Source organism: Heterodontus francisci, chromosome 20 (genome assembly GCF_036365525.1).
Source record: "Heterodontus francisci isolate sHetFra1 chromosome 20, sHetFra1.hap1, whole genome shotgun sequence".
NCBI lineage: Eukaryota > Metazoa > Chordata > Chondrichthyes > Heterodontiformes > Heterodontidae > Heterodontus > Heterodontus francisci.
The window spans coordinates 65,629,743-65,650,246 of NC_090390.1; the positions used below are offsets into that span (position 1 = coordinate 65,629,743).

At 46.2% G+C, this 20,504-nt stretch overlaps 1 protein-coding gene across 5 annotated transcripts in view; it reads left to right on the forward strand.

Annotated features, from left to right (window-relative positions):
* The window catches only part of atrnl1b (attractin-like 1b), a 1,082,183-nt gene that overhangs the window by 376,562 nt on the left and 685,117 nt on the right, over window positions 1–20,504 (forward strand). The window lies entirely within an intron of this gene.

Below are 20,504 nucleotides of genomic sequence, written 5' to 3' on the forward strand. Positions count from 1 at the left end.
ATAATCTGGTAGGGTCATCGGCCGAGGTTCCTGGCAGTAATTTTCAGTATTCACATTGGAATCAGCGTCAACAGACTTTCAGGCCCATTATTTCTAAATGCAAAAATGAATTTTAAACAAAAGACTTTTCATGATTTGGGATGTCTTTATCTGCTTGAAATGTCTTTATTTGCAGGATCATTTATTAACTTGTAAAATACATAGGTTAGTCCGGTGTGCAGTGTTCAGGATGGGGTAATGAGCACATGTGAGGGTGAATTTATTGTGATTATTCCCATACAATTCTACCAGTGGGGCCAGATTGCAGACAAATGGGGATGTGCATCTGAAACTAACATATTTCCAAAATGGTAGGAACAACAAAGTTGAAAGCAAAGCTTCTTCCTTTGCCATTTTTGAAAATGATTTTCAGTCTATTTTTGGTAAAGTATAAACAGTTTAAGTTTGAATCTACAGCTGTCTTAATGACTGATGTAGGATACTTTCTTCAATGGAGAAACACCTGCTTATGATCAGTTTTCTTTGACAGGAATGCTCCATTTGCACATCAATCTAGTTATTGAAAGGGTACAAAGTAAGATTTGGTTCTCTTTAGATTTATCATCAAAGACAGATTGAGCATTCAGCTTCCGTAAGACACTCCCAAAGCCAAATGTCACTTTAAACTGGAGCCACATAACCCTCATTATCTTTCTTCTCAACGCATATAGTTTTGCTCTTGAAAACAGAAGGTTTCATTTTACTCCTGTTTGTGGTAAAGATTGATTTATATATTACAGAAGAGAGAGAAATTATATATTGGCTAGTCAAGGCTCATTTATGCTAAACCAAATGCTTGTGTACTTTATTTAATAATTTTTCTGGGGGGTGGGTGGTGATTGTTGAGGAGGAAGCCGAAGCCAAAGTTACACTGTATGGCACCTTATTGGTATCATTAAATAAATTGATAAACAGGCCTGTATTCTAAAGTTCAGTCTTCTGGGTATATAACAGGATGGTTTTTATTTACGATTAGATGGTCTATCTATTCCTCAGAATCAATCAGGTTCTTGAAACCAGTATCAGTGTTCAAAATTTTATTTGGAAAGTACAGTACTTTGGAATACATTTTAAAATATACCACTTATTTGATATTTAGGAACCCGAAAAGTGTTGAGTTTGAGCATCAAAGGTGAAAACATCTCCAAATAGTGAAAAGTGAATTGGCACCTATGCCTTATCAGAGAACAAAGAACAGTACAGCACAGGAACAGGCCATTCGGCGCTCCAAGACTGCGCCGATCTTGATGCCTGTCTAAACTAAAACCTTCTGCACTTCCGGGGACTGTATCCCTCTATTCCCATCCTATTCATGTATTTGTCAAGATGCCACTTAAACGTCGCTATCATACCTGCTTCCACCACCTCCCCTGGCAGCAAGTTCCAGGCACTCACCACCCTCTGTGTAAAGTACTTGCCTCGCACATCCCCTCTAAACTTTGCCCCTCTCACCTTAAACCTATGTCTCCTAGTAACTGACTCTTCCACCCTGGGAAAAAGCTTCTGACTATCCACTCTGCCCTTGCTGCTCATAACTTTGTAAACCTCTATCATGTCGCCCCTCCACCTCTGTCGTTCCAGTGAAAACAATCCGAGTTTATGCAACCTCTCCTCATAGCTAATGCCCTCCAGACCAGGCAACATCCTGGTAAACCTCCTCTGTACCCTCTCCAAAGCCTCCACGTCCTTCTGGTAGTGTGGCGACCAGAATTGCACACAGTATTCTAAGTGTGGCCTAACTAAAGTTCTGTACAGCTGCAGCATGACTTGCCAATTTTTATACTCTGTGCCCCGATCGATGAAGGCAAGCATGCCGTATGCCTTCTTGACTACCTTATCCACCTGCGTTGCCACTTTCAGTGACTTGTGGACCTGTACGCCCAGATCTCTCTGCCTGTCAATACTCCTAAGGGTTCTGCCTTTTACTGTATACTTTCCAACTGTATTAGATCTTCCAAAATGCATTACCTCACATTTGTCCGGATTAAACTCCATCTGCCATTTCTCTGCCCAAGTCTCCAACTGATCTATATCCTGCTGTATCTGCTGACAATCCTCATCACTATCCGCAACTCCACCGACCTTTGTGTCATCCGCAAACTTAGTAATCAGACCAGCTACATTTTCCTCCAAATCATTTATATATACTACAAACAGCAAAGGTCCCAGCACTGATCCCTGCGGAACACCACTAGTCACATCCCTCCATTCAGAAAAACACCCTTCCACTGCTACCCTCTGTCTTCTATGACTGAGCCAGTTCTGTATCCATCTTGCCAGCTCACCTCTGATCCCATGTGACTTCACCTTTTGTACCAGTCTGCCATGAGGGACCTTGTCAAAGGCTTTTCTGAAGTCCATATAGACAACATCCACTGCCCTTCCTTCATCAATCATCTTCGTCACTTAAAAAACTCAATCAAGTTAGTGAGACACGACCTCCCCTTCACAAAACCATGCTGCCCCTCGCTAATAAGTTGATTTGTTTCCAAATGGGAGTAAATCCTGTCCTGAAGAATCCTCTCTAATAATTTCCCTACCACTGACGTAAGGCTCACCGGCCTATAATTTCCTGGATTCTCCTTGCTACCCTTCTTAAACAAAGGAACAACATTGGCTATTCTCCAGTCCTCTGGGACATCACCTGTAGCCAATGAGGATACAAAGATTTCTGTCAAGGCCCCAGTAATTTCTTCCCTTGCCTCCCTCAGTATTCTGGGGTAGATCCCATCAGGCCCTGGGAACTTATCTACCTTAATGCTTTGCAAGACGCCCAACACCACCACCTTTTTGATAATGAGATGACTGAGACCTTCTGCACTCCCTTCCCTAGGCTCATCATCCACCAAGTCCTTCTCTTTGGTGAATACTGATGCAAAGTACTGATTTAGTACCTCGCCCATTTCCTCTGGCTCCACACATAGATTCCCTCCTCTGTCCTTGAGTGGGCCAACCCTTTCCCTAGTTACCCTCTTGCTCTTTATATACGTATAAAAAGCCTTGGGATTCTCCTTGCTCACTAATGAGCTCTTTTTTTCCTGTTGTACTAAACAAATCAGAATGACTGTTACCTTATGCAAATTCCTTTCTCATTATGTTTACATTTGATTGAAGTTTATCCATGTGAAGCCACCAGTTAAAGGTATGCCTTTGATTATACAAAGTGAGTTTTGACACCACTGTGTCGATGGGTTTCAGCATGTCTGTCAATGGTGGCAGGCTGGGACTAATGGCAGAACTTGTCGTGAAGCGTCTGTATTAGAGCAAAAAATCTCTTTACAGCTAACAGTGCCTTTTCAAACAGATGGGGGAATTTTAACCTCCGTGTGGGTTTGGGTGCATGGCCGTAAACTCTTATGCGTATAAAACTTTTGTGTGACACCTTATCAAATGCCTTTTGGAAATACTGCACTAAGTGCTCAGTAGTCAAAGTTCCTTTCTTAACCTGCTAGTGCCAAAGGGCTTGTTCATAGTACTTGTGCTAAGAGTTGACTTTTTACACTTTGGAGGTTTCTGAGTCGCATCTGGATGGGTGGTGCTTTGGCTGCCTTAGATTGCACCTCAGACGAAGAGCAGTATAACCAGCAGCAGCTTGCTGTTGAGAGACAATTGTAGCTGGACATCAGAAAGGGGTACAGCTCACAGGAGGCACTACCCATGACATGGGCGACAGGCAGAGGCTGCGGTTTTTTGACATGTTGGAACAGCAGTGCTTCAGGAGGCTCTGGTTGTTTGGTCAGGTGGTGGCAGACATCTGTCGCCTACTAGAATACCTTCTCACTGCTGGATCTGGTGACCACAAGTTGCCAGTGACTTACAAAGTCACCGTTGCCCTCAACTTTTGTTGTCTCTGGATCTTTCCAATATTCTATCGAAGACACCCGCAGGATCCATAAGGTAGGTGACTGATGGGTTGTTCTCCTGGACCCATATTTATGTGAATTTCACCTGCAATGATACCCATCAGAATGAGCAGCAGCATAGATTTGTGTGTCTGGCTGGCTTCCCACAGGTGCGTGGTGCCATTGACTGTGTGCAGATGTCCGTCTGGGCACCTCAGATCAACTCAGAGATTTCATTAACTGCAATGGATTCCACTCCATCAATATGCAGTTCACATGCAGCCAGAAAAAGACATTTGTGCAGGTGTGTGCAAGGTTCCTGGGGAGCTATCATGATGCTTTCACCCTGTGGCAGTTAAGCTCCCTGAAATCTTTGGACCTGGAAGCACACTTAAGGGGTGGTTGCTCAGAAGCAAGGGATACCTACTTCAAACTTGGCTGGTGACACAAGTAGGCTTCACATGACAGAATGTGGAGATGAGGTATTTGCCTGACCTGATAAGATCATTGAAGTGTTTCTTGGACTGAATGCTAAATTTGTGGCACAATGCTCCTTCAGCTGACTTCCTGGGCCACCTTCAACCATGCCTTCTTTGTGGCAGCAGCAGGTTTCTTTCACCAGTTGCTGTTAGTCTCTGAGAGTACTTCTCCCACTCTTCACAACCCGAGCACTACACCAAGTGAGTTGTTCAAGTGGATTGCAAGCTTTGATCATCCTGCTTCCTTACTGATAGCTATTACTCTGTTTATTCCAATTCCAAGCTCCTGCCCTTTCCATCTTTGGGTTGGGCGTTTAATTGCTGGAGTTGACATTGCATTATGTGGGTTCTATGGTGCCGACTGCCTAGTAATCAGCCCCAAAACTGGAAATAAAATCATGATGCAATGGCTGTGTTAAAAAGTCACAGAGCCAAACAGAAAAACTTTCTATCCTTTCTCTCCACTTGAGACTCCACCCCTGCTCTGTCACTTGCCTCCCCCCACTTTTACACACCCTCTCCATTTCGCCCTCTTTCACCATCCCTTGCTACCCCTCTACCCCTTTGCCCCTTTCCCTTCCTGATACCCCCTCGCTCCTTCTCTCTCCCACCTCACACCCCTCTCTCCAGCTTTGCCCTCCCTCCTGCCACACTTTCCTCCCCCCAACCTCACTCCCTCCCCCCCCCTAACCTCACTCCCTCCCCCCCCAACCTCACTCCCCCCCCCCCCCCAACCTCACTCCCCCCCCCCCCCCCAACCTCACTCCCCCCCCCAACCTCACTCCCCCCCCCAACCTCACTCCCCCCCCCCAACCTCACTCCCCCCCCCAACCTCACTCCCCCCCCCCCCCAACCTCACTCCCCCCCCCCAACCTCTCTCCCCCCCCCCCCAACCTCTCTCCCCCCCCCCCCCCAACCTCACTCTCCCCCCCCCCCCCAACCTCACTCTCCCCCCCCCCCCACCTCACTCTCCCCCCCCCCCCACCTCACTCTCCCCCCCCCCCCAACCTCACTCCCCCCCCCCCAACCTCACTCCCCCCCCCCAACCTCACTCCCCCCCCCCAACCTCACTCCCCCCCCCCCCAACCTCACTCCCCCCCCCCCCCAACCTCACTTCCCCCCCCCCCCAACCTCACTGCCCCCCCCCCAACCTCACTCCCCCCCCCCAACCTCACTCCCCCCCCCCCAACCTCACTCCCCCCCCCCCAACCTCACTCCCCCCCCCCCAACCTCACTCCCCCCCCCCCAACCTCACTCCCCCCCCCCCAACCTCACTCCCCCCCCCCCAACCTCACTCCCCCCCCCCCAACCTCACTCCCCCCCCCCCAACCTCACTCCCCCCCCCCCAACCTCACTCCCCCCCCCCCAACCTCACTCCCCCCCCCCCAACCTCACTCCCCCCCCCCCAACCTCACTCCCCCCCCCCCCCCCTCACTTCCTCCCCCCCCACCTCACTTCCTCCCCCCCCACCTCACTTCCTCCCCCCCCACCTCACTTCCTCCCCCCCCACCTCACTTCCTCCCCCCCCACCTCACTTCCTCCCCCCCCACCTCACTTCCTCCCCCCCCACCTCACTTCCTCCCCCCCCACCTCACTTCCTCCCCCCCCACCTCACTTCCTCCCCCCCACCTCACTTCCTCCCCCCCACCTCACTTCCTCCCCCCCACCTCACATCCTCTCCCCCCCCACCTCACTTCCTCCCCCCCCCACCTCACTTCCTCCCCCCCACCTCACTTCCTCCCCCCCACCTCACTTCCTCCCCCCCCACCTCACTTCCTCCCCCCCCACCTCACTTCCTCCCCCCCCACCTCACTTCCTCCCCCCCCACCTCACTTCCTCCCCCCCACCTCACTTCCTCCCCCCCCACCTCACTTCCTCCCCCCCCACCTCACTTCCTCCCCCCCCACCTCACTTCCTCCCCCCCCACCTCACTTCCTCCCCCCCCACCTCACTTCCTCCCCCCCACCTCACTTCCTCCCCCCCACCTCACATCCTCTCCCCCCCCACCTCACTTCCTCCCCCCCCCACCTCACTTCCTCCCCCCCCACCTCACATCCTCCCCCCCCACCTCACATCCTCCCCCCCCCACCTCACTTTCTCCTATCTCCTCACTTCCCCCTATCTCCTCACCTTGTCTCAAACTCTCCTGCCTCTGCTCCCTTTCCCTCCCCTTCCCTCCCCACTTTCTCTTCCCCCCCCCCCCCCCACTTCTGCCCCCCCTTTCCCTCTCGTCCCCTCCCCAATCCTTTGTCTTTCCTCTTCCCTTTTTATAAGCTTACTTGAAGGGGGAATATATTCATGGATGCAGTTCAGGATTATGTTGCTTTTAACCAGAGTAGATGGGCGCAGAAGCCACAGTAGGTGTAATTTTTACTACTGTATTCAAGGTTAATTGGGGAGCACTTCGGAACCGGAAATTGTAATGTCATAAATGTGATATTGTAACATGGGCACAAGCAAGGCAATGTTAATATACCAGATGACAAAATAGGTGATTTTTAAAACTGCAGGGTAGACTGGGAAAACAACTTCAAGAAATAATACTGAAGAAGAAAATTATAACTGGTTAATTAATGCATGTAACATGACTGAAGTAGGTGTCTATTATCAATGCAAGTTCTAAACAGTTAAATCGGGAGGTAAAATTTTGAATGATTTCATCAAACCAGGAGACATGCATACTGGAAAGCATTTAAAAGTAAATTAAGAGATAATAAAAGGATAATTGAAGTGTAAATAGAAAAACAAATTGTAGTGGGCATTAGGGAAACAGCAACAGGTTCTTCAGGTACTTTTATAGCTGGCAAAGTAATAAAGAACAAATGGGGTCTGTAATGAAGAGAGAGCAGAAATGCTGATAGATGAGGTCTTCAATAATTTGTTCTCGCCAGTACACACTGTAGCAAATGTTGGTAACATTCCCAGTCCTGGAACCAAATTGTCAGGAGATGCATCTGAGTTCATGCCTAGTTCAGTTAGGAATGAAATAGTTATTAAGAAACTAGAATGAAGATTCATAAAACATCCTGCTCGGATGGAATACTTCAGAGAGTACTAAAATAAATTAAGGTACAGGTAGGGGGTGGTGTACTGGAAATCTTGTACAGATATTTGGACACAGGGATAGTATCAGAAAGTTTGAAAATATGGAACATGATTTGATTCTTTAAAAAGTACAAAAGCATGGCCTTAGGAATTGTAATTTAGTGCGCTTGACATCTTATTGGGACCAAATATTCGAATGTTGCTGAAAATAGAGACATGTTGAAGCTTTTCGTCTTGCACTCATCAGGACAATCTGCAAGAATACCAGTGTCAGGGAAACAACTTTATATGGTGCGAGAAGAGAGTGCCGATTAGTTGGCAAGTGAACTCTGATTGGGAGAGGCATTTGCCTGGAGAATGCACCAGTTTACCGCGACTGATGGTCACTGGATTGGTATTCTTGCGGATTGTTCTGATGAGTACAAGATGAAAAGCTTTGACATCATGTCTCTATTTTCAGCAATACTCAAGTTCTGTACTACTAAACGACTATATTTGAATGTGTTCTGCAGGAGGAAATTCAAAAGCCTATAGTGAAAAATAACACATTTGTGACTGAGAGATTCTGTCTGTTATGCTTATTGCAGTTTTAGATGACATTTCTCAGTTAGCAAATCAGACTTGCATGGTTAATATCATGTGTCTTGAGTTTCCTAGAAAGCCTCTCAGTGTGCATCTAGCTGATTTCAAAGTTCGCAAAATGCAAATCATTCATTAGCAAGGTCATAGGAGGTGGAGGATAATCTGCATGTAACGTTCAACAAAATCGTGTTGTTTACTGTATTAATGAGTTTCATGAAGGTTTAAGTAGAATCTCAGAAGATTATAGGTGATATCAAATTTTGTGGAAAAGCACAACATTTTGTGAAATGGTGTGAATTGGATAAATACTTGAAAAGGAAAAGAAATTCAGGGCAGTGGGGAAACAGCAGGTGAGCAGTACTAATTGGATCACTCTTTCAAATAGCCGACACAGGCATGAGGGGCCAAATGGCCAACCTCCATGCTGTATCGTTGTATGATTCTATTGTTTGAGAAGAGACTTAAGAAAATGAGAGCTATATACTTTTGATGTATGGAATATTTATTGGTGCCAAATCTAGTAAATACTAGCCAATCGAGTGTAGTCTTGGTCCACAGAGATAGGGAGGGGTGAGACCATATAGTGATTTATAAACAATGATTCTAGATTCCTCATCCATGTGTTGCTGGATCGGGAGCCAATGTCGGTCATTGAGCATCGGGGTGATGGGTGAATAGGACATGGTGCAAGTTAGGATGAGGGTAGCAGAGTTTTGGATGGGCTCAGGTTTATGGAGGGTGCACGGTGGGATGCTAGCCAGGGGAACATTGGAATAGTCAAGACAAGAGGTAACAAGCACGGATGAGGGTTTCAGCAGCAGGTGAGCTGAAGCTGGGGTTGGGGTGTGCAACACTACAGATGTAGGCAGTCTTGATGATTGAGAGGATATGGGTTTGGAAGCTCAGTTCAAGGGCAAATAGGATGCCAAGGCTGTGACCGATCTGGCTCAATTTTATATGTGTGGAGCCTGATGTGTTTTCGGATGATGCGATGAGGGGCAGCATGTAGGTGGGCCATGGATAGTTTGGGGGCAATGCTCTTGCTTTGGATTTGGAAGGAACTTCTTTTTGTCTATGTCCATTATTATGTTTTCGTCATTCCCATGGAAATTATATCAAGATATTGGAACTCATCTTGAATAGGAAAGATAATTCTGGGTGGAAAGGTAGCGAAACAGACAGAATCCATTTAAATCAACTAGCAAAAGTTGTATGCAATGACCAGGACACATTCCTTTAAGAATACCCACTTGCTCAACCATTGTGGCATTATTCAGGGTTCCTAGGCACTGTACCAAAGGTTATCTCCCCACAGCTCATGTGATATTCACAACACAAGGCTCCACTGGGGGCCTCCCAGGCATCCTGGCTGCCTTGGGCCTATCATCAATGACTTACTGGATATCATCTTCTCCCTCCCACATTCCTAACAGGAACACAGGCCCGGGGAGTGGGGTGGGGGGGGACGGGGGTTGCCTGCCAAAATTTGCGACCAGAATAGAAAGTTAACACAGATTCGTGACTCTTAGAAATTATTGGAGGTTTCACATCTTATCATGCTGTTAACAATTCGCTTACACTTGAATGGACAAGCCCTGACTTTTTCTGTTGTGTTTAGTGACTATCTATCATATAAGTAGCTCAAATTCACACCCTTCGATGTGTTTCGATGTTGAGTTTCACGGTGCAATTCTGTTACAGTGCAGCTTTTGGAGGAGCTGGGCAAATCAGACAGCAAGCTCCTGATTTTCATGTTTAACTGTGCATATGCAAATCACAGGATTGTTACTGTGCTGAAGGAGGCCATTTGGCCCATGTCTGCACTAGCTCTCCAAAAGAGCAATTCCCTCAGTTCCATTCCCCTGCCTTGTCCCCATAACCCTGCACATTCTTCCTTTTCATAGAACTGTCTAACTCCCTTTTGAATGCTTCAATTGAAGCAGTCTCCACCATGTTCTCAGGCAGCGCATTCCAAACCTTAACCGCTCACTGCGTGAAAAAGTTTTTCCTCGTGTTACGTTTGCTTCTCTTACCAAATACTTTAAATCTGTGCCCTCTCGTTCTCTATCCTTTCCTGAATGGGAACAGTTTCTCTCTACCTACTTTATCTAGACGCCTCATGATTTTGAATTCTCTTCTCTTTGGCCTCCTTGTTTCGAGAGACAGTGGGTAAGCGCCTGGAGGTGGTCAGTGGTTTGTGAAGCAGCGCCTGGAGTGGCTATAAAGGCCAATTCTAGAGTGACCAGCTCTTCCACAGGTGCTGCAGATAAAATTGGTTGTCGGGGCTGTTACACAGTTGGCTCTCTCCTTGCACTTCTGTCTTTTTTCCTGCCAACTGCTAAGTCTCTTTGACTTGCCACTCTTTAGTCCCGCCTTTATGGCTGCCCGGCAGCTCTGGCGATCACTGGCAACTGACTCCCACGACTTGTGATCAGTGTCACAGGACTTCATGTCGCGTTTGCAGACGTCTTTAAAGCGGAGACATGGGTGGCCGGTGGGTCTGATACCAGTGACAAGCTCGCTGTACAATGTGTCCTTGGGGATCCTGCCATCTTCCTTGCAGCTCACATGGCCAAGCCATCTCAAGTGTTGCTGGCTCAGTAGGGTGTATATGCTGGGGATGTTGGCCGCCTCGAGGACTTCTGCGTTGGAGATACAGTCCTGCCACCTGATGCCAAGTATTCTCCGGAGGCAGCGAAGATGGAATGAATTGAGACGTCGCTCTTGGCTGACATACGTTGTCCAGGAATAAAAACAAGAAATGCTGGAACCACTCAGCAGGTCTGCCAGAATCCGTGGAAAAAACGTTGTCAAGGCCTCGCTGCCTTAGAGCAAGGTACTGTGGACCTCTATCAAATCACCCCTGAGCCTTCTCTTCTCGAAGTAAAAGAGTCCTAACTTCTCCAATTTATCTTCATAACTGAAATTCCTTATTCCTGAACCATTCTCGTGAATCTTTTCTGTACTCTCTCCAATGCTGTCATGTCCTTCCTAAAGTGTGGCGCCCAGAACTGGACACAATATTCCAGCTGAGGCCGAACAAGTATCTTCTACAAGTTCAACATAACTTCCTTGCTGTTGTATTCTATGCCGCTATTAATAAAGCCTAGGATACTGTATGCTTTATTAACCGCTCTCTCAACCTGTCCTACCACCTTCAATGACTTATGCACATATACACCTAGGTCCCTCTGCTCCTGCATCCCTTTAGAATTGTATCCTTTATTCTATATTGTCTCTCCATGTTCTTCCTACCAAAATGAATCACTTCACATTTCCCTGCATTGAACTTCATCTGTCACCTATCTGCTCATTCCACCAACTTGTCTATGTCCTTTTGAAGTTCGACACCAGCCTCCTCACAGTTCACAATGCTTCCAAGTTTCGTATCACCTGCAAACTTTGAAATTGTTCCCTGTACACCAAGGTCTAGTTCATGAATATATATATCAGGAAAAGTATGGGTCCCAACACTGATCCCTGGGGAACTCCACCACAAACCTTCCTCTGGCCCAAAAAACATCCATTAACCACTACTCATTGTTTCCTGTCATTCAGCCAATTCCCTATCCATGTTGCTGCCATCCCTTTTATTCCATGAGCTACACGTTTGCTCACAAGCCTGTTGTGTAGAATTGTATCAGATGCCTTTTGAAAGTTCATGTACACCACGTCAACAGCATTGCCCTCATCAAACTTCCTCAAAAAACTCCAGCAAGTTACTTTAACATGATTTTCCCTTAAGAAATCCATGCTGGCTTTCCTTAATTAACTCGCATTTGTCTATGTGACTATTGATTTTGTCCCAAATTATTTTTTCTAGACGTTTTCCCACCACTGAAGTTAACCTGACTGGCCTGTAGTTGCTGGGCTTATCTTTACACCGTTTTTAACGTTTGCAATTCTCCAGTCCTCTGGCACCACCCCCTAATCTAAGGAAGACTGAAAAACTATGGCCAGTGCCTCTGTGATTTTCACCCCCACTTCCCTCCGTATCCTTGGATGCATCTCATCTGGTCCTATCCACTTTAAATACCCTCTTTATCAATTTTAAACCCCTCTAGTCTCTGACTTACCTACTCTTTCAACATTGCCTGGGTTGCATCATCTTCCTTGGTAAAGACAGATGCAATGTATTCATTTAATACCTCAGCTGTGCCCTCTGCCTCCATGTGTAGATCCCCTTTCTGGTCCCGAATTGGCCCCACTTCTCCTTTTGCCACATTTTTACTATTTATATGCCTACAGAAAACTTTGGGATTTCCTTTAATGCTAGCTGCCAGTCCCTCTTCATACTCTCTCTTTGCTTCTCTTATTTGCTTTTTCACTTCCCCTCTGGACCTTCGATATTCAGCCTGGTTCTCATTAGTATTTTCTACGTGGCAACTGTCATAAGCACACTCTTTTTCTTCTTTATCTTAATCTCTACCTCTTTTGACATCCAGGGAGCTCTGCATTTGTTTGCCCTACTTTTCCCCTTCGAGAGAACATACCTTGACTGTGCCCGAACTATCTCTTCTTTGAAGGTAGTCGGAAGTTACTGTCTAATTTATTCTTTAAAAATGGTGAGCACTGACAGCCTTATCATTATTTCTGCTGCAAAATCTGGGCCATGGTTTCAATGGAGAAAAAGAACTTAGAGTTAAGTAGTTTGCTAGGTTCAGGTTGAAATGAATGTACTGGTCTCCATATATTTTATGTAATACAGATGACACTGTCCGCAATGTCTGTTACTGAAAAAAAACTATATGCTATGCAATCAGACTAGAATTTATTCCTATGGTGTATGGAGGCTGAATATCATGTGAAGAATGAATAATTGATTTTACAAGGTAGGTTTCCATAAGGATTTTGATTGGTGATGAACTACATTGCAAATATTATCTTTGTTGTTTTTGCCCAATTTATAACCTATAGTTAAAAGGAGAGAATTATGTTTATAACAGAGACTGTACTTTTCAGCTAGTAATAAAAAAAAGTTTGCATTTATATAGCACTTTTCAAGACCACTGGATATCTCAAAGCGCTTTACAGCCAACAAAGCACTCTTTTGAAGTGTAGTCACTGTTGTAATGTGGGAAACGCTGCAGTCAATTTGGGGAAACTCCCACAAACAGCAATGTCATAATGACCAGATAATCTGTTCTTTGTGAAGTTGATTGAGGGATACATATTGGCCAGGACACCGGGGATAGTTTCCCTACTCTTCAAATTGTGCCATGGAATCCTTTACGTTCATCCAAGGAGGCAGATAGGGCCTTGATTTAACCTCTCATCCAAAAGGCGGCACCTCCAACTGTGTAGCATGAGCGTCAGCATAAGTTTTTGTGCTCAAGCTCTGGAGTGGGACTTGAACCCAGAATCTTGTGACTCAAATGGAGAAGTGCTACCAACTGAGCCACAGCTGACCTAATTATTTCAATTCAATTGTTTCAGTCCCTTATAAATGACAGCTTCATGATTTCTGTGTTGCTTTCACTCCCTTGGGCTATATTTTTAGAGTTCATGGTTTGAAGTCTAGACAGTATTTATGATTGAGACAAAAAGTATTATCTCAATTAACATTCAAGCCATGGGTTTCTCTTACCTGTTCCCAATTAAAACTCTCCTCACTTGCATTTCTCAGACTTTCACTTGTTACATCCATGTGCTATATAGCAAAACTAAGTTAAACGTAAAATACTGCAGATGCTGGAAATCGGCAATAAAAACAAGAAATGCTGGAAATACTCAGCAGGACTGGCAGCATCTGTGGAGAGAAGCAGAGTTAACGTTTCAGGTCAGTGACCCTTCTTCAGAACTGGCAGAGGCTAGAAATGTAATAGGTTTTAAGCAAGTAAAGCAGGGTGGGGCAAGCGATAACATAAGAGAAGGTGTTAATAGGACAAGGTCACAGAGAATAACTGACCAGGAGGTCATGGAGCAAAGGTAAACGGTCTGTTAATGGTGTGGTGAAAGACAAAGCATTAGTACAGAGAAGGTGTTAATTGACAGAAAACTGAACAGCCTGGCCCCACGCACAAACATGAAAAAAACAGTGGGTAGGCACAGTAGAAACAAACTAAACAAAGTAAAATAAAATAAACACAAAAAAAAGAAAAAAATAACTAAAAATAAGAAAAATAAAAAGGGGGGCCCGTCATGCTCTGAAATTATTGAATTCAATGTTCAGTCCAGCAGGCTGTAGCATGCCTAATCAGTAAATGAGGTGCTATTCCTCAAGCTTGCGTTGATGTTCACTGGAACGCTGCAGCAATCCCAGGACAGAGATGTGGACATGAGAGGTGGTGGGGCGGTGGGGGGGGGAGGGTGTTGAAATGGCCAGCAACCAGAAGCTCAGGGTCATGCTGACGGACTGAGCAGAGGTGTTTCGCAAAGCAGTCACCCAGTCTGCATTTGGTCTCCCCAATGTAGAGGAGACCACATTGTGAGCAGCGAATACAGTATACTACATTGAAAGAAGTACAAGTAAATCGCTGCTTCACCTGAAAGGAGTGTTTGGGTCCTTGGATAGTGAGGAGAGAGGAGGTATTTGGGCAGGCATTACACCTGTGATTGCATGGGAAGGTGTGGTGGGAGTAATGGAGGAGTGGACCAGGTGTCGCGGAGGGAACGATCCCTTCGGAGGGGAAGATGCGTTTGGTAATGGCATCACGCTTGATGTGGCAGAAATGGCAGAGGATGTTCCTTTGGATCTGGAGGCTGGTGAGGTGGAAAGTGAGGACAAGGGGAACCCGGTCGCTGTTCTGGGAGGGAGGGGAAGGGGTGAGGGTGGAGGTGCAGGAAATGGGCCAGACATGGCTGAGGGTCCTGTCAACCACAGTGGCGGGGGAGGGGGAGAATCCTCTGTTGAGGAAACAGGAAGACATATCAGAAGTGCTGTTGAGGAAGGTTGCCTCATCAGAGCAGATGCATCGGAGATGGAGAAACTGGGAGAATGGAATGGAGTCCTTATAGGAGGCAGGGTGTGAAGAAGTGTAGTCGAGGTAGCTGTGGGAGTAGGTGGGCTTATAATGAATATTAGTAGACAATCTCCCCCAGAGATGGAGACAGAGAAGTCGAGGAAGGGAATGGAAGTGTCAGAGATGGAGCATGCAAAGGTGAGAGAAGGGTGGAAATTAGAAACTCAGTTGATAAAGGTTTCCAGTTCCAGGCAGGAGCAGGAAACGGCACCCGATACAGTTGTCAATGTACCGAAGAAAGAGTTGAGGGAGGGGGCCTGAGTAGGACTGGAACAAGGAATGTTCGACATATCCCACAAAAAGACGGGCATAACTCGGACCCATGCGGGTACCCATAGCAACACCTTTTACTTGAAGGAAGTGAGTGGAGTTGAAGGAGAAGTTGTTCATTGTGAGAACAAGTTCAGCCAGGCGGAGGAGGGTGGTGGTGGATGGGGACTGGTTGGGCCTCTCTTCAAGGAAGAAGCGAAGAGCCTTCAAACTGTCCTGGTGGGGGATAGAGAGATTGGACATCCATAGTGAAGAGGCGGCGGTTGGGGCCAGGAAACGTAGGGGCCAAAATGACGTAGGGCGGCAGAAGAGTCACGGATGCCCCCCTCTGAACTTGCCGCATTCCGTTCTCTCAGGTCTAACCCCGACATTGCCATCAAGTCTGGGTGGTGCTGCTGTCTGGCGTACCGACCTCTACCTTGCAGAGGCTCAGTGCCGACTCTCAGACACTTCTTCCTACTTTCCTCTGGACCATGACCCCATCACCAAACATCAAGCTACTGTCCACAGAACTGTCACTGATCTCATCTCCCCTGGAGATCTTTCCTCTGCAGCTTCCAACCTCATAGTCCCGCAACCCCAAAAAGCCCGCTTCTACCTCCTTCCTAAAATCCACAAACAGGACTGTCGCGGCAGACCCATTGTTTCAGCCTGTTCCTGCCCCACTGAACTTATTTCTTCCTATCTTGACTCTATCTTTTCTCCGCTGGTTCAGTCTCTTCCCACCTACATCCATCTCCGGGGATAGGCTGTCCACTAATATTCATTATTAGCCCACCGACTCCCACAGTTACCTCGATGACACTTCTTCACACCCTGGCTCCTGTAAGGGCTCCATTCCATTCTCCCAGTTTCTCCATCTTTGACACATCTGCTCTGATGATGCTACCTTCCACGGCAGTACTTCTGATATGTCTTCCTTTTTCCCCCCCCCCACTGTGGTTGACAGGGCCCTCAACTGTATCCGGCCCATTTCCTGCACCTCTACCCTCACCCCTTCCCCTCCCTCCCAGACTGTTACCCTTGTCCTCACTTTCTACCCCACCAGCCTCTAGATCCAAAGGATCATCCTCCGCCATTTCCACCACATCAAGCATGATGCCACTACCAAACGCATCTTCCCCTCCCCTCCCATGTCGGCATTCCGAAGGGATCATTCCCTCCGCAACACCCTGGTCCACTCCTCCATTACCCCCACCACCTCGTCCCCTTCCCACGGCACCTTCCCCTGCAATCGCAGGAGGTGTAATACCTGCCCGTTTACCTCCTTTCTCCTCACTATCCAAGGCCCCAAACACTCCTTTCAGGTGAAGCAGTGATTTACTTGTACTTCTCTCAATGTAGTATCCTGTATTCGCTGCTCACAATGTGGTCTCCTCTACATTGGGGAGACCAAACGCAGACTGGGTGACCGCTTTGTGGAACACCTCTGCTTAGTCCATAAGCATGACCCTGAGCTTCTGGTTGCTGGCCATTTCAACACCCTCCCACCCCCCCCACCTTGCTGTCATGCTCACATCTCTGTCCTGGGATTGCTGCAGTGTTCCAGCGAACATCAACGCAAGCTCGAGGAACAGCATCTCATTTACTGATTAAGCACACTACAGCCTGCCGGACTGAACATTGAATTCAATAATTTCAGAGCATGACGGGCCCCCCCTTTTATGTTTAGTTTTTTTTATTTGGTTATTTTATTTTAGGTTTTTTAGTGTGTTTGGTCTGTTTCTACCATGCCTACCCACTGTTTCTGTTTTTAAAATTTTTTTTTAATGTGTGTTCTTGGAGTGCTTTGTGCTTTACAGTCTATTCACACCCTTTCTGTACTAATCCTTTGTCTTTCAGCACACCATTAACATACTTGTTTGCCTTTGTTCCATGACCTTCTGGTCAGTTATTCTCTTTGACCTTGTCCTGTCAACACCACCTCCTTTTGTTATATCTTGCCCCAACACCGCCCCCGCCCTCCCCACCCCTGCTTTACTTGCTTAAAACCTTTTACATTTCTAATATTTGTCAGTTTTGAAGAAGGGTCACTGACCTGAAACGTTAACTCTGCTTCTCTCTCCACAGATGCTGCCAGACCTGCTGAGTATTTCCAGCATCTGCAGTATTTTGCTTTTATTATTATGTAGGTGGGAAGAGACTGGACCAGGGGAGAGAAGATAGAATCAAGATAGGAAGAAATAAGTTCAGTGGGGCAGGAACAGGCTGTAACAGTGGGTCTGCTGGGACAGTCTGTTTGTGGATTTTGGGAAGGTGGGAGAAGCGGGCTGTCCCGAGTTGCAGGAATATGAGGTTGGAAGCTGTAGAGGGAAGATCTCCAGAGGAGATGAGGTCAGTGACAGTCCTGTGGACAGTCGCTTGATCTGTGGTGGGGTCATGGTCCGGGGGGGAAGTAGGAAGAAGTGTCTGAGAGTTGGCGCTGAGCCTCTGCAAGGTAGATAACAACAGCACCACCCTTGTATGCAGGTTTGATGACAATGTCGGGGTTAGACCTGAGAGAATGGTGTGCGACAAGTTCAGAGGGGGACAGAGAAATTGAGATGGCCGATGTCTCGCCGACAGTTTTCAATGAAAAGATCAAGAGCGGGTAAGAGGGGTCCAGGTAGAAGGAGAATGCTGGAGGTGGGTAAATGGGTCTGCTGGTCACGCAGAGGACCCCTGGTCGAAGACGTGAGCCCGGAGGCGAAGTTTAGCAAAACTAAGTTGTTTTCCTGAAGTTCTTGACAACAGAAAGTAACTATTGTGGATTTTTGCTAAGTCCAATGTTCTGAGAAAAATACACTAACTTCCCCTCGTTAGTGAAACAATAATAGCCGCGATGCACAGAGTTCATGAACATTTCTGTTGGGTTTTGTTTTGACCAAGGGTTCCAGTAATATTTCTGGGCTGAGAAAAAAAAAACTCATAGGGATCACAAAAACAAGGCAAGCAAAAGCACTAACCAATTGTGAAACCCAAGTGTATCAACTCATTGTGCAAAAGTATATAATTTGAGTCCAAGCTTACTGTGCTGCAATGCCAGAATAGGTCAGCAGGCATCTGATGGCTTTTTAGTCAATTAGGAACCAAGGAGGGAAGCAGTCCTTGACAATATTTGATGAATCATTTACAAAGTTTGGGAGTTGAGTCAGCTTCTGTTTTTGCCCTGTGATCACTGCAACAGTCTAACACCACTTTTTGGCCATCAGTATTCTCTTCGTTTGGCCAGTCATATACTGTGATTAGGGAAATCATCCATCTCCTGAATCTCTGGCTCTTTATGCTTCCATAAATTGGCTGCTGGACCGATTACCTAAATTTATTTGGGCAGCTGTGACTTAAATAAAACTGCTGGAACAGTACAAAGAATTAAGAAAATTTCAGTTTTACTTGGTGTGCAGGAGCCTTTTCAGTGAGGTTATTACAATCAACAGCTACCATTGCAGTGTTGTGCATCCTACATTATGGTTGCTGATGAGCAATGAGCGTAATAACTGGAGTCAGAAGCACCTGGGCACTTTCAACCTGAGCAATTTATAGCAAGCTCAATCAGCCCCCAGTTAAATTTCAAATTAAGGGAGGTCCCATTATGCAGTCGGAGAGCTTGAGCAATGTTAATAGGCTCAATGCCGCAAGAAATTAGCGTTGTATAGGAAGCTTATTTTCAATTGAGTCCTTGTTGCAAAAGGTACCTCATTTTTTGTGAAACATTTGCAATTTGCAGCTTCTGTTGTAAAGACCCGTAGTGAAATTTCTTTGACCATAACAGACAGCTGTACTTAATGCTGTGCTACACTTGTAAACATTCCCTGTTGACCCTGCAAACAGTCTGCAGAATTTGAGAGGAGCTATGAATATCCCTATAGACATCTCTCACCTTGGTTCTAGATGAAATTGATTGCAGGCATTCTAGACAGGTGCATTTGGACCTTTAGCTGTTCAATTCGGTTTCCAGTTGTGTGTACAGGGTGAGGTAAATATACCTGAATGTATCTGAAGACATCTATATGCCAAGACTACATTTCAGGAAGAAAAGTCATAGAAAGAAATTTTCACTCCTGCGGACTTTGGAACACTTCCAGGATGGCTCTGTCAGTGGCTGGGAAGATTGACAGCTGTGTTGAACCCCTACGTAGCAGGCACTTCGACCATATCTCCAAGGTCACTGCATTGCTTTCCAGAATCCATCACTTCATCTGTTTTTCTTTGTCAAGCATCCAGCAACATGAAGGAGCCCACCACTTCAGATGACAGGATTCTATGGATTGCAGGGCTTTATTGACTTTGCTCATGACCAAATAGGCATATATGTCCAATACTGCTGCTTTCATGAATATGGAATAAAAACAGAAAATGCTGAACATACTCATCAGGCAACATCTCTGGAAAGAGAAACAGTTAACATTCAGGTTGATGACCCTTCATCAGAACTGGATGCAACAGGTTTTAAAAGAGTGCAGAGGCAGGTCAAGGTGTCGGGGGGACGGGTCCAAGAACCAAAGGAAGGTCTGTAACAGGGTGGAAGGCAGGAGGGATTAAATGACAAAAGGGATCATGGTGCACAGCAAAAGGAGATGGTAATGGGACAAGTAAAGAAACAAAAGATGGGTCTAGAGGAGGCGTAAATAGGAATAGCAGGGACATCAGCTGCCATCTGAAAAAAATGGGTGCAGTGGTTATGATCTGGAATTTTTGAACTTGATGTTCAGTCTGGAAGGCTGTAAAATGCCTAATCAAAAGATGTACTGTGTGCCATACTGTCCATCACATCTGTGTTGGCTGTTTTGAAAAGCAATCCATTTAGTTGCACTCATCCACTCTTTGCTTACATCTCTGCATTTTTTCCTCCTTCAAGTATTGATCCAATTCCCTTTTGAAGGCTAAATTTGGATGTATCCACCACCCTATCAGGCAGTGCATTCCAAATCCTAACTACTCGTTGAATAAAAAAGTTTTTCCTCTTGTCGCCTCTGGTTCTCTTGCCGATCACCGATCTTGCCGATCTGTACCCTCTGGTTATCAACCCTTCAACAACTGGAGACAATTCTCTTTATTTTTACTATCTCAACCCTTCATGATTTTAAACATCTCCATAAATTCTGCTCCTCCTCTTCTGTACTCTAAGGAGAATGACCCCAGCTTCTCCAGTTTATCCATGTCCATGTAATCTCTCATCCCTGGAACCATTCTGATAAATCTGTTTAGCTCTCCAAAGCCTTCACTTTCTTCCTAAAGTATGGTGCTCAGAATTGGACAAAATACTCCAGCTGGGGCCAAATTAGTTCTATGTCAGTTTGAGATAA